This window comes from Siniperca chuatsi, linkage group LG15 (assembly GCF_020085105.1).
Source record: "Siniperca chuatsi isolate FFG_IHB_CAS linkage group LG15, ASM2008510v1, whole genome shotgun sequence".
Taxonomy (NCBI): Eukaryota; Metazoa; Chordata; class Actinopteri; order Centrarchiformes; family Sinipercidae; genus Siniperca; species Siniperca chuatsi.
The window spans coordinates 1,224,199-1,239,952 of record NC_058056.1 but is presented as its reverse complement, the minus strand read 5'-3'; positions in this window follow the sequence as shown (position 1 = coordinate 1,239,952).

Below are 15,754 nucleotides of genomic sequence, written 5' to 3'. Positions count from 1 at the left end.
ATTGTACATACTTAATCACCACATGGGGAAATTAGTTGAGTTTATTTGGGAAGACAATTTGACTGCACCATCTGTGAGTCCCAGGTACAAACACAACATGGAGAGTTTCCTGAAAGTGAAACACACAGATTTTGACAGTAAATATGGTAATACAATATTTTCATAGTCTCATGTGATCTGAAACATGGAGCAAATATTTTATTATCTATCTTACTGAACAGTCTGTAGATCTTGAAATGGCATTTGTTTGCGAGAGAATAAGTGGCCGAAGTACAAAAGACACTTCCCCTGCAAAGAAGTTTTGCACTAGGATACATGTCACTACATAAGCAAGTGCACACAACAGCAACTCTGTGTTCGCTTTCACTCTTGTAGTTCGGTTCACTTGGACCGAATTAAGGGAAAAAATGATACATTGTTTCCTTTTAGTTCTGGTCCGTTTTCTGATCACAGACTTTTTACGAACAAACCAAGAGGAGTCAAATGGACTTACAGGAAAATCATTCATCATGCATCATCAGTACTACATGGACCTATGAAGGGAAATCAATGACAGCAGGTCATTCTGCACTTTACTAAACCCTATTCCCCTAGGAAGAACTGAGATCTTGTACTTAAGTAAAAGTAGCAATACCACAATGAAAAAGTACTCAATTTCAAGTGAAAGTCCTGTATTCAAAATCTTACTTAAAGGGACAGTTCACCCCTAAATCAAAAACCCATATTCCTCCTCTCACCTGTAGAGCTGTTGATCCATCTGGATAGTTTTGGTGTGAGCTGCTGAGTTTTGGAGATATCGGCCGTAGACATGTCTGCATGTTTGGAATATAATGGGACTAGATGGCTGTCGGCTTGTGGAGCTCAAAGCAGCAAAAGAAAACAAAACATTTGAAGATCTCAACAACGTCTCTTTCCAGAAATCCTGACCCGGTTACTCAGGATAGTCCACAGATTTTTTGTGAGCAGTTTCATGTAGGAACTATTTTCTTTCTACCGAACTACACCCGCCAACCTTATCACGGCACAGAAGGAAGCGTGCACCTACTCATGGACGAGAGGCTCGTGCAGGATGTAAACATTAATGGCGTCCTCCTCGGCTGAGCTGTAACGTTAGCGAGCTCGGTGGTGCTAGGTGAGCTAGCAGTATTGCTGCACACTTCCTTCTGCGCAGTGATATGGTCTACTTTTGTAGAGTATCAAAAGTACTAAATGCAAAATGGCCCCAATTAGAGTGTTATATTTATGGTAAAATGGCAATGCACTGCATGTATATAGCTCTTTTCTAGTCTATCGACCACTCAAAGCGCTTGACAACACATGCCAACACTCACCCTTTCACACACACGTGCATACGTTGATGGCTGAGGTGTTGACCTGCTCATCAGGAGCAGTTAGGGGTTCAGTGTCTTGCTCAGGGACACTTCGACACTCTCCGGGGGATACTTATCAAACAGAAGGAATCACAAGGGCCAGGCAATCTTTGGCTGACTATAGCATTATTATATTGTTGAATTTATAAAATTAAAGTGATGGAAATGTACATTATGCTTAGTTGGCATGCACAAACGGGCACTAGGAGTTTATCCACTCTTGAGAAACAGACTTATAGTACTTGTTTGAGACTTTCCGGTGAACTCGTGGAAGCCATTGCCGTAGGTTTGCGGTGATGCCAGAGGCTTCGGAGTGGACGAGAGGACAGCTGGTTCAGGAAGAGTGATGTTCTTTCCTTAGTATGCAGATGTAAATATGTAAATCACGCACTCCCTGCCCCTCCCCTCAGACCCCTCCTCTCCACGCCAAAATGGTGACAGAAAGTTGAAACTGAAAACCAGTGACACTGGGAAAAAAACTGACAGCGTAAAAAAAAAACTCACTGAAAAAAGTGACATGAAGAAAAAGAATCTGAACATTGTCATTGAAAAACACATCAGAAAGCAAAAAATATCAAAATAAAATGAAATAATGTTTTAATGTGTTTTATTTTTCAGTGAAACTTTTCAGTGCCAATACAACGTTTCAATGCTAATGTTTCCTTTTTCAGGTCCAGTTTTGTTTTTAATGCCAAATTTTAAAGTCACTGTCCTGGCTCCATACACATGACTTCTAATTCCATTTCAGCCTGACAAAGTTCTTTTTACTTTCATATAATAACTCCTACTGATGTCTGCAATGCCATTTGTGATTTGAACGAGAGCAGTGGTCCCGGACTTGATGTGATAGAAACCAAGTTCATTAAATTAGCATCTCATATTCTCATCTATCCATTGGCTGATCTGTTTAATCTTTCACTATGTACCTGTGAAATACCAGCTATTTGGAAATCTGCACATATTACTCCTCTCCACAAGGGTGGTGACACACTTGGTCCCAATAATTACAGACCTATAATAATTATCTGTTCCATTACCAAAATAAATATTTATAATAAATTATCACAGTACTTTAATAATAATAATATCCTTTCTCAATGTCAATTCGATTTTACTTTACTTTTTACTTTTTTTTACTTTTTAACTTTTCTACAACTACTACTACCATGCTCTTAAAATTCACTAACAATGTTTTCTCTGCATCTGATCGCAGCCACACAGGAGCAGTATTTATTGATCTCACCAAAGCTTTTGATCTGGTGGATCACTATCTTCTTTTGGACAAGCCTAATGCTATTGGTCTTTACCAACATGCATTGCTGTGGTTTAATTCGTATGTTCGCAACAGAAAGCGATGTGTTGTTTTGAGAGGGTGTAAATCAGATTTGCTTACTCAGCAGAGAGGTGGGCCTCAAGGTTCTAATTTAGGGTCTGTTTTTATTAATAATCTCCCACTCTTTTTTTTTTTTTAAAGTTTTGGGCACTACTATATGCAGATGATACTATTATATATATATATATATATATATATATATATATATATATATATATATATACATCAAAAGCTTCTATATCACAAATTCAAGAGGCCCTGCAAATCTAAAATTTCTAACTTCTAATATTTCCTATATTAATCTATTAATCTTTAATATTTTACAAACATGGTTGTCAGCTAACGAATTACTGCAATAAAACAAAAACCTATTCAATGCTTCTTGGTGTGAGGCAGAAGCCCAAGTCCAAATCCAACTCTGGTTTGAACTTGTAATGATGGTAGATCTCTTCAGAAAGTAGTAAAAAATAATATCTAGGTGTGTGGATTAACTCTGAACTTGCTTTTAAAAACACATTGATCATGTCATGAAAAAGTAAACTTTGGTGTTGGTGTTCTTCATTGTTCCAGACATTGTTTTATATTTAATTTTAGAAAGAGACTTGTTTTACAACTGAATGGATTATGCTGACATTGTTTACCAGAATACTTCTAAAACTGATCTTTGTCCCCTCAATGATATGTATAACAGACTCTGCAGATTTATACTAGGTTGGTCTTTTTTTTTTACACACCATTGCACATTGTTAGATTCACTCATGTGGCTTCCTGTAGATATAAGACCTCAATTTCACAGGTATCAATTTATTTTTAAATGCATTAATTTTAACAATCCTTATTGTCCAAAACAATTTTTGGTTCCTTATATGTCATCAGATCCTCTTTATGTTTGGGGCTCCTTCTGATTGGAATAAGTTACCTGCATTTAGCGGTTCTTTGTCATCATTTTGCTTATTTAAAAATTATTTGTTTTCTCATCTTAAAACAAATTGCCTACGTTTTCAGTAATGCTATCACTGCTCTTTTATTTATAGATTGATCATTTTTCTTTTTTTGATTGTGTCTAGTCTAAGATTGTAACTCTTTTGTTCTTTTTTGTTTTGTTATTTAGTTTGTTGTTCGTTTGCTGACTGTTTTGTCATTGTGTTATATATATTATTGTATCTTGTACTGTTCTGTTTTCCATTTGTTTTGTGAGTGTTTGTTAGGGACCCCCTTGAAAATAGATGATAGATAATAATAGATAATCCATTTTTGACATGAAAGCAGCATTTTATTTTTGTCAAGGTAGAGCTAATTTTAATTTATACTTTTGGGTAGTCTAATTTGTAACAATGCATATTTTATAAACTGATCATATGTTTTACTTATCAAGTATTGATACTGAAAAGTAATTATTAACAATAGCTGTGAAATATGTGAACAAAATGTAGTAAAAGTACAATATCTCCATCTGAAATGTAATGCAGTAGAAGCATAAAGTAGAATAAAATGGAAATACCCCAGTAAAATATAAGCACCTCAGAACTGTACTGTACAGTTAGTTACATTCCAGCGCTGATATCGCTGACATCACAAAGAGCTCAAGAAATAACTGACTATGAGCATCAGCCCTGGCGAACGATAAAGAGGTCTCTTTCTGTATATTACAGGGGGGAAGGTTACTGTGCGGTCGCTACGTTTCATTCACTTTTTAATGAGAAACTGCTAAATACATTAAGTAATTCACAGGCAACACTCCTCTGTTTTAGCACATTTTAACTTCTGATCAGAGAAAATCCTCACACTCGAATGGCACACATACACATTGCCATGATTATCAAATCATTTTCTGTTGGTATAGAGATTAGTTACGTGAATTGCTTCCTTGAAAGTAGCTTTTGAATCCATGCTAAAAGGACATATCTACTGTCACAAAATGTGGTTGGTCTGCTTTGCTTTCACACCACAAAGCTTGAAAGACCTTCCATTTCAGGTGGTCTCTGCCCCGTGGTTTAGTCGGCACCAGCTGAAATAAACCGAAACAAACAGGCAAAAGCACCAGAATTCATTTGAACCGAAACAAACAGGTAAGCTGTAAAAGCACCCATCATTAAGTATTATTATTATTATAGTATGTGGAGTTGCAAGGGTTTTTGAATGCAACAATCTCATTGTACACTTGTTAGTGTACTTTCTATGCAGGAGGTGCCCTTCATAGATTAACATGGGAGACTTTTTCAACATTCAGGTGAACACTTTTGGAATGGACTTGAACGCACCATCCAACTATCAACCCTGACGAAGCAGCGATGAGTCCATGGTCGGCTTTAACACCCAGGTGCAGCATGTTTGATGCTGAGTCACTGGCATGAGGTTATTACTGCAGCAATGTCTATGAGTTGTTAGCAGTTCCACCAAACAAGCCTCAGTCTCCCAATCGTTTTACTACCAGTGTTCTACCACTAGGTGGCAGTCTTAGATCATCTATTAGTTGCCAGGAGTGAGTCACTCACTGAAAAGGTGATGGTTATGGGATTTCTGTGTGTTCTTCTTTTTTTAGACGATCTGGTTAAATGATTTTATTGCTTTTTATTAAATGTACACTTTAGGATGTACAACAGCAGCCATCCATACTGAACTTGGCCAGTTATGATGGAACAACTCGGGTAATGTGAATGTTTTCACAAAGTTTCTGTGAGTTTCAGCTCTTTGTCTCTTTAGTCATCGTGGGTATCAGTGCTCATGATGACAACCCGGCACGTATGCTTATTCCATACATTATTCCACAGAAACAAAATGAAGGACCTCATGCAGCTGAGGACTTCACATAACAGGCTCTGAGCGTTTAGCAAAAAGTGTAAAAGCTTTCACGAACTGACTACAGCACTGTGTTACATTAATTATTATGTATTATTCCTCCAAGTGCTTTAATCATCCCTTTACAACCTGTGTTGTAAAGGGGGCATTACTCTGTGAAAACAGTTGTGTAATGTCTTCTGAGGCTCTTGGACTAGCTTTGTGAACTTGAGAAAATAACCCTGACGATGTCATCGGGGTAGCTTTATAACAGAAATCCTGCGTTACAATCTGGAGGTGTGGAGTTTGAAAAGGTCAGCATTTACCGGGCAGGGAGGGTCTAACAAAAAGATGCCATTGCTTCTTGTGAAAAAAAAAATCTTCCCTGAAGGTCCACTTGTTAACTGATTTGGAACTTTCGATCACATCACATGATCTTCATCAGTTGAAGGAGTTTATCCAGTTGTCCCGGAATTCTAGATTTATTTTCTGAGCACTATAAGGACTTCTCATCCATGCTGGTTGAAAAGCTGAGGTTTTTATTGGTTGCATTATGGGAAACCTGCTTGATTCCTGCTGGGGACTAAAAGGCAGGATATCTCAGCCACTGCTGGATCAGTTTTGACCATTCTTTTTAAAAATGTGTATCACTTGTGAGTCTCCCAACTTTATGGAAATGCAGGACTAACTTGCTGAAATACCCGTTTGAATAGCTGTTGATATTTGAACAAATACACCCTTCCCCATGGACAGTACATGCTGACTACATGTGTGAAAATGTCTGCCTATGCAGCCACCCAATGTAGTAAATAAATACATCTCAGATGGACTCTGGATAACATACTCCGCATCTTGTGGTTGCCTTTTTGCTCTGTTAAATTCAGCAGCTTTACTCCTTAAATTAACGCCAATAATTACTTAACAGAAGAACTCCAGAGGAATGTGGGATTGTCTGTTATTTATTAATGAACTGACTTGAAGAAAGTATACTGCGACAGCACCAAATCACATGGCAGTGAGAACCTTTAACATCTGGCTTCAGATGATATATGTTCCTCCATCATACCTAATACAAGCCTTCAGCTGCAGTAAGCCATATATGTCTGAGTGTGTGGCAGCATCTGGACTGAATCCACTCTGACTGATGCTGGTCACTGTTCCCTAACACCCCTTAATCCGTGGAGGGATGACACACACACACACAAGCAGACATATGCATGCTCACACATACAGCACTGACAGACAAACACTGACAACACACTCCTACACAGACTACAAACTCATACCCACATAGACAAACAAAGACACGCTTTTTAGAGACAGACACACACATCAAACTGCTGGTTTAAGTCGTCAGGGGAACCCCCCCCCCCCCCCACACACACACACACACCTCCCCGAAAACCCCACCACCTCCCCGAAAACCCCGCCACCAGCCTCGTTCTGAGCACTCGGAGGGAAAATGTTTTGTTGCTTAGGAACAGTTTGCCTTGCATCTCGGCAGGGGGTCTCCTTTTGAATATCATTATGTCCCCCTCGATTGGGGAGGACAACACATTTTTCTTTTCTGCCAATATTTATCTTCGGCTCCACTCGCTCTCCGAAGACCCACAAAAGCGTTTTCATTGATTAAAGGTGGTGGAAGGCAGATTCCGCCACCAGACGTCTCGCCTCTTTTAATGTAAATTTATCAAAATGGCTGCATGGCGCCGTGGCAGGTGTCAAGGTTTCTTTAGGTAGCAGCCTGAGGAGGGGAAAAGGGTGGTTATTACTATAAAATGAATGTACACTGCTACACTGCTACAATATGGAGCTGGACAGAATCAAATTGCCAAAACTCTTTCATACATACATGCTGACCATGGCCAGACTAAGCAACTCTGGAACCCTGGGGCAAATATAAAATCTCTCTGTGGACTGTGTATGCACCTTGTCACCTTAAAGCAGGGGTTTTCAGATGCTTCATCACCTCCATGAGCTGTGTGTCTGTGTGGCTCTGCTGCAGCTCCACCTGCTGACTGTGCTGATGAGCAGCCAAATCAGCAGCCAAACTACAATAACTAACTTCCTGTTGTTTTTACACCAGCATGCACCTGTCCCTTTCACCTCACACAGTACCTCTCCCTCCGTGGCCCCTGTGGAGGCGCCCCTCACAGTTTGAAAACATATGCCTTAAGGCATACAAAGTGAACAGATTCATATGGAACAATACACCATGTGAGCCCAAAATAAACTTAAATAATGAAGATGTCAAAACCTTTTTTTAACGCAGGGGCCTTCTGCCAGATATTGGTTAATAGCAGGATCTGCTTTAAGGCCCTTGTCAGACAAACACATTTGAATCAACTTACAACAAACCATACACAGCAAATTGAGCAAATGTGACTTTATGCTAGGGTTCTAGAATTTGTTTTCCTCCTTGCAACTCCTGTGATAAGTCATTGTGAGAAAGACATGATATTGGCTCATTAACTATTTCCTCTTGGTTTTCCTGTATTAATTATGCTAGCAGAAAGCTAACCACCTGTAAATGTACTTTAATGCATACAGGAGATGCTGGCTGAAGGTGAAGATGAGTTTGAAGTTCAGATGCAGAAAGACACAGAGTGATGGATTCAACAGATTTCTTTCTTTTGTCATGTCACTAAACATATGAACATGTACTATAAAATATAGAATTTGCATTCCTATATTCCATGACCAACATTGCTACACGTATTGAAACTATTAATGTTTTAGCATAGTTTATTAATTGTTCACTGTTTATTGTATTAGTGTTGAAATTCACTTTGATAGAGCTACTTTGTGTTTTTTGATTTTGTATATACATAGTGCATAGTGAGCATCTGGGCCTGGTGGCCTAATTTCGATTACCTTTAACCCTAAAACTAATCCTCATTCTTGAGCATGGGAGTTTATCCTTGACCTTGGGATCAGTATTTGTAACAAAATGATCTCAGTTCAAACATCCTCTTTGTTAAAGGTCCTTATCAGCTGGCTCAGGTGTAATCATGTGACCTAAGTTTTGAACATTGGTCACATGATAACAAGTAGTCATATATATCCAAAACCTGAAGTACTGCATCTTGAAAGTCTACCCAAATGTCTGCAACTGGAGAGTCTAAATCTCAAAATCTGCCAAGAATATAAACACACATTCACTCACATTTAGGTATGAGCACACTTACCTAGAATGCAGTTATAGTATACTGTAGTATATATAATATCTTGAGAAAAAATGTATTTGGATTGTTGAAAGGTTCAGTGTGTAGGATTTAGTGGCAAATTGCAGATTCAGATCCATTCTTTTTTTTCAAAGGCAGCAGTCTCCGTCACTCTGTACACTACGAGAGCTCTCTCAGTTACGTAAAATAACTGGTGGCTACAATAAATCCTGTTACTGCAGCCCAAACCCTGCTTTCGTAAGCCCTGGTGGCATGAGAGATGTAACATGCACGTTTTGGGGATTCTGGTAGAGGTTGTTTGAGCCACTCTTTCAAGTTTTTCTAGCACCTCTTTCCAAAAAGGCAATACCAAAGGACAATCCCGTAGAAATGTACCCACTCCCTTGTTACAGTTCCAACATGTATTATCTTGGGTTGAGCCCATTTTAAACAGTTTGAGGGGTGTAAATAATATCTATGTACAATTTTGTATGGATGAACTTGCATCCCTTGCAGCCCAGCCTACACAACCTGTCGTAGGTCTTCCAGCTAAAATGTTTTCAATTTTTAAAAATGTTCAAAATTTTTGCAAAACTTTCTTCACAGCCTCCCAATACCTTATCTCTTGCAGTTGTTCATCAGTGTCATATTCCCAGTTGTATCATTTCCTCCCACTGCATCACTTCCTGCCAAGTCTCTTGAGCTCTGTCATAATTAAACAAACAGACCTGGAGTCTCAACGAGTGCACTGACATTTGCTCACATCTCCACATTCAGCGGCAGTTCGACAACCTTTGTGAACGAGTATACATTGAGCCTTAACTCGCCTGCTCCCCGCTTCCACTCCTGCCATGTGTCCCAAGAGTTGGCACGGCCACAAGAGCCCCGCAGAAGCGATTCCCTCCTCCTCTTCACTCCCTATTTCCCCAGTAATGAATGGACGTGTCATTCCAACAAGCAGGCCAACTCGAGAGAGGAAGAGGAGCAGTCTGCTTCCTCTTCTCCACTAATGAGTACCAGTGGCCTCTTGGCTTTTATCAAAGGAGAATGTCTTCAGCAACCAGTCAGCGCAGGCTGCGATACACTCATCTTTGTCTATACAACATGATGTATACACAGTATACTCTTGACATATAAGAGTTAGTAATTCCCGTGGAAGTGTACATTTGGATATTCATGATCCCCAGAAGATGTTTTCAAATGATTTTGACCACCTTTGGGTCAAATTCTCCCATTGATCAACACTGTCCATGAAATTTTCTGTGGCTATTCAGGGTCTTCATGATTTCTGACCTTTTATCTCACATCACCAACAGTGCAAAATTCACACAAAAAAAGTTTTTATACAAGGAATATCAATATCTAATGTGCAGATTGCCATTAAATTTACTAAGCACAGTCATGCTCCCCAGAGGATGTCCCTGTTTACAAGGGAAGGCAATGTTGGTCCAGACTGAAAACCTTTGGAGAGATTGCCATAAATTTCGGTTCAGACATTCATGTTCCCGTCAGGGTGAATTGTAATAACTTTGGTTTATGACCAAATACCTGCAAAACGAATGAAAGCGACACAACAGCAGCATCTACAGTCCTATGTCAGTGTCAACAGTTCATCCACAGTACTGCAGTGAGCTTAGCATCATTTTTACAGCCAAATACACAATCAGTGTGGTTACATGCTTAAGTCGGTGTAAAAAAAATGCCCCTGTACAGTAAAGTGTAAAGTGTGAGTGAAATGCCAGTGGTTATGTGGCCAGCGCAGAGAAGCTTCATTGATTCAAACTAAAGTGTATCTGTTCCACCAGACATGCATGAGACAGTGGACTGAAATGTGTGTGGTGTCGACAGGGTGTCACAATAGAGTTGCAAAGTGGGAGGAGTTATTACTTGTAGGCCTCTGGAAGTAAACGTCCTGATGACAGTTGGCAGTGTTTGGATGGACATGAAACTCTACTGGCTGAATCATCAGCACATAAGATGAACAACTGTTAGAAATACCTGGTTATTTGATAAAAAGTCAAAGGTACAAGCCTGTGTAGAAGGTAACCACAACTCCCAAGTGCATTTCAGTCTGAAGCATCCAATCACAGAGCTTACAATTTGGTTGCATTGTGTGCGCTCTGAATGGTTATTGTAGTATTTAAACAAAGCAACGGAAAAAACATGATTTCTCAGAGACAAAGAGGATATAATAGAACTGATGATGAAACGATAAATCTGTAGTATCGTTAAATTATCCAGGATGAATTCACAGTGCGGAAAAATACTCCTGAAAACACTGTACGGCGTCATAATGTTGGTAGTTCCATCCAACACTATTGCGGGTATAAATAACCATTGCAGTCTCTCTGAACTGTTGATGGGGCTTTAGGGTTTTAGTCTTATTGTATTTCATGTTTAAACTATCACTGACCAGTTACATGTAAACCAAGTGTTGTAAATGTTATGCATATCTTCAGAAACTACATAAGCAACCATAGTAACCTAGTATATGTAAATACACTGAAAACTGAAGCCCCGTGAAATAAACAATATGAATGACCATAAGTTTCCTTGTTCTTCTGTTGTACTTGAATTACATATTTACCAGTAAAACAACCATAATTTATTCTTATTTGGTTTTTGTAACTAACCTTTCCCATAGTTCGACACTTTCCTCACATTGCATATCAAACCATAATACACAACCTTACAGTGAGTAACTATTAAATGTACCTCTCATATTACTCTACTCCTTTGTAACACATTCACAAATGACTGTATTTACTATTCTAGTGAGGCTTACAGACGAAGAAGAAGAACAAAATGAAGACTCTGGAGTGGCCTAGTCAGAGTCCTGACCTGAATCCTGTTGAGATGCTGTGGCACGACCTTAAAAAGGCAGTTCATGCTCGAAAACCCTCCAATGTGGCTGAATTACAACAATTCTGCAAAGATGAGTGGGCCAAAATTCCTCCATAGCGCTGTAAAAGACTCATTGCAAGTTATCGCAAATGCTTGATTGCAGTTGTTGCTGCTAAGGGTGGCCCAAACAGTTATTAGGTTTAGGGGGCAATCACTTTTTCACACAGGGCCATGTAGGTTTGGATTTTGTTTTCCCTTAATAATAACAACCTTTATTTAAAAACTGCATTTTGTGTTTACTTGTGTTATCTTTGACTAATATTTAAATTTGTTTGATGATCTGAAACATTTAAGTGTGACAAACATGCAAAAAATAAGAAATCAACAAGGGGGCAAACACTTTTGCACACCACTGTACATTTCTTTAACCCTTTACATAATCAAAGCCAAATAGACACACAAGTATTGTCTTTACTTTAGAATATTATAAAACAACATGAAATCTTTGATGATGGCTAAATAGACCAGTTTCCAGAGCATGACAGACTTACAAAAGATTTGTGTTTAGGGTTGATAACTAATATAGAACTACAGAACAGGGTGTGGGTTTAGAGAACCGATGTAATAAATCAAAGGTCCTCACTGGTTTCCAAAGACAAATGTGTGTGTGTGCAGTGGGAGAAGGACCAGAGGAGAAGCAGAGAGCACCCAGAGGACGCTGCAAGGGGCGGAACGGCCCCTGCCGGGCCCGAGCCTCAGGACGGATGGATGGAAGGATTGTGTTGACAAGGGGGAAAGACGAAGAGGAGGAGGAGAGGCAGCTACACATTCAGCAGGGAGGCTGAGAGCATCGGCCAGAAACTCATCAAACCAGTGGAAACACCTCCAACAGCCCAGCAACAGCAGGACGCGTGTGTGTGTATGATGTGGATGCTCATGTTTTAGGGAGCCAGCGGTGTGTGTGTTTGTGTGTGAGCTTGGAGAAGTCGGGGATGTTTCTGGGTGATGGATGGGAGTGTTGAGGGAGGCTTCGTTCAACCATTGTTCATTAGTAAAGTACACAACTGCCCTGCCTAATTGCTCAGCCATAATGTCAGACTGCGATGAATGATTACAACCAGCGCTGACCTATTCCTTCCATCAGTGCTGAGGAAGACTTCCCCTTATCATCCCCCCGAGGGACAAAGGAGGAGACAACATACTGTGTGCATACTTCAAGAGTGTAGTCTGTCTTTCTAAACAAAGTTGTAGGAACACTTTTTATTTACAAAATATAAATAATTACATCTTTAGTTTGATCCTTATGTCATTCTGACAATTTGTGGGGTCATACAAAATGGCATATGTTATATGATGTATAATTCAATTCAGGTTTATTTATATGGCGCCAATTCATAACAGAAGTTATCTCATTACACTTTCCTATAGAGCAGGTCAAGACCGTACTCTTTATATTATTTACAGAGACCCAACAAATCCCACCATGAGCAAGCACTTGGTGACAGTGGCAAGGAAAAACTTCCTTTAAGAGGCAGAAACCTTGGACAGAACCAGACTCAATGGTGGGATATATGGTGGGATATATATATATATATATATCCCACCATATATCCCACCATTGAGTCTGGTTCTATATATATATATATATATATATATATATATATATATATATATATATATATATATATATATATATATATATATATATATATATATGCAGGTTACTTTATTATTCATTTTGCATGTGTGTGTGTGTGTGTGTGTGTGTGTGTGTGTGTGTGTGCTGATATTCATGCCTTGCTCTTACACCTTCCTAACTATGATAAAGTAGGCCCGGTCCTGTCATGGATGCTGCCCTACTCCCACTGCCCAGGCATCTGCCTCCTCTGCCTCTGCCATCAGGACTGGATCTGGTTCAGATTGCCTAGGCTTCAGGGAGGATTGGAGGGGGGGGATCCAATGAGTGGGCTCTGGTTTGGGCTTGAAACCAGTCCTGGGGCCACTTTGGCTGGAGGAGAGGGAGGTTGGGAGGCCGCCATGCCCACATGGGTTATGATGAAGGAGGTGGAGGTGGATGAAGACAAGGAGCTGAAACATCAGGTGAAGTTGGGGGGCACATGCTGCTGTCAGTCTGCTTCCACTCTCTTACACACACACACACACACACACACACACACACACCTCCCACTCTGTCTTGGGAACAGTGGAGTGTCATCTGGGAGGGTGTGTGGATTGTGTGTGTGTGTGTGTGTGTGTGTGTGTGTGTGTGTGTTGGGGGGGTAGTTAGGTATGGGTGCACTGGGTGTCATCCCACGGAGGGAAGGCAGAAATCTCCCCTGCTAAATCCACTCATCTGATCTCATCTGTCAATCTTTCACAAGTCATGTGTTGGTGGAGGGGAGGCTGTGCAGGCTGCTGTGGATGTGTTAGTCATGAGTGATGAAACTGATATTGTCACATCCAGCACCGCAAATCACAGCATATAGGTCTATTTCATCTCCTTACAACTTAGTTTGATGCCCTACAGCCTTCAAACCATAGCAGGAAGTACAGATCAGCAGGGGCTGCAGGTACCACTAACTCACATCTCACTGCAGACTCTCGGGATATCTGTCAGTAGTACAGTTATTATCAATACAGGCTATGAATTTACTACATCTGGTACACTGGCTATGTGCAAGTAATGAGCCTCATTTGACCTTAACTTGTGCATAGAAATGAATAAAGTTGTCCCAAACTCGCAGAAACTGTGACGCACAAATTTTTGAACCTTGTGGTGAGTTATACGTTATATATGCTTCTTTTAGGCAATATTATTAGGAAACACTCCAGAAACTTTCATTGTTATATGGATGATACCCAATTATATCTATTGATCAAGCCAGGTGAAACTAATCAGCTAGGTCAAATTCAAGCATGCCTTAAGGACATAAAATCCAGGGTGACCTGCAATTTTCTGATGTTTAACTCTGACAAATCTGAAGTTATTGTACTTGGTCCCAAACACGTCATTATCTAAAGATATAGTTGCTTCTAGATGGCATTGCCCTGGCCTCCAGCAGCACCATAGGGAACCTCGGCATTATCTTTGATCAGATCCTTTAACTCCCACATGAAACAAACTTCAAGGACTGCTGAAAAATGAGTCCATGCATTTGTTATTTCTAGGCTGGATTATTGCAATTCCTTATTATCAGCTGTCCGAATATGTACCTTAAGACTCTCCAGTTGATCCAGAATGCTGCGGCATATGTACTAAGAAAAGAGATCATATTTCTCCAATATTAGCTTCTCTGCACTAGCTCCCTGTAAAATCCAGAATAGAATTTAAAATCCTTCTCCTCACCTACAAAGCCCTTAATGGTCAGGCGCCATTGTATCTTAAAGAGCTCATAATACCCTATTACCCCTCTAGAACACTGCGCTCCTAGAACACGTTATTACTCCACTCCCAGAATGCAGGGTTACTTGTGGTTCCCAGAGTCTCCAAAAGTAGAATGGGAGCCAGAGCCATCAGTTATCAAGCTGCTCTCCTGCGGAATCAGGTCCCAGTTTGGATTCGGGAGGCAGACACCATCTACACATTTAGGAGTAGGCTTAAGACTTTCTTCTTTGATAAAGCTCATAGTTAGGGCTGATTCAGGTGAGTCCTGAACCATCCCTTAATTATGCTGCTATAGGCCTAGACTGCCAGGAGACTTCCCATGATGCACTGAGCTCCTCCTCCCCATCTGTATGCATTCTTATCCCATTAATGCATGTTACTAACTCAACATCTTCTCTCACCCGTAGTTTTGTGCTTTCTCGTCTCTCTCCTCTCTCCTTCTGTTGCTTTCAGCAGGTATTTCTGCCTCTGGAGCTGCAGAGTCTGGATCTGTGATTGTGGGCCACTTGCTGCCCCCGTATTCCTGCTCGACAACTGCTACTACACTTATTATTAGTCTTATTATTATTAGTCTTATTATTATTGCTATCGTTATTATTACTATTATTATTTTTATTAATATTATTATCATTAACATTACTATTACTTGACATCTGTATGTGGAATTTGCATTGTGCTACTGTGCGCTATCTTACCTCCTGCTCTCTCTCAACCCAACCGGCAGCGGTGGATGGCCGCTCACCCTGAGTGTGGTTCTGCTCGAGGTTTCTGCCTCTTAAAGGAAATTTTTCCTTGCCACTGTCACCAAGTGCTTGCTCATGGTGGAAATTGTTGTGTCTCTTATAAAATATATTCCAACAGAGTAAGTTTTTTTTTAAAT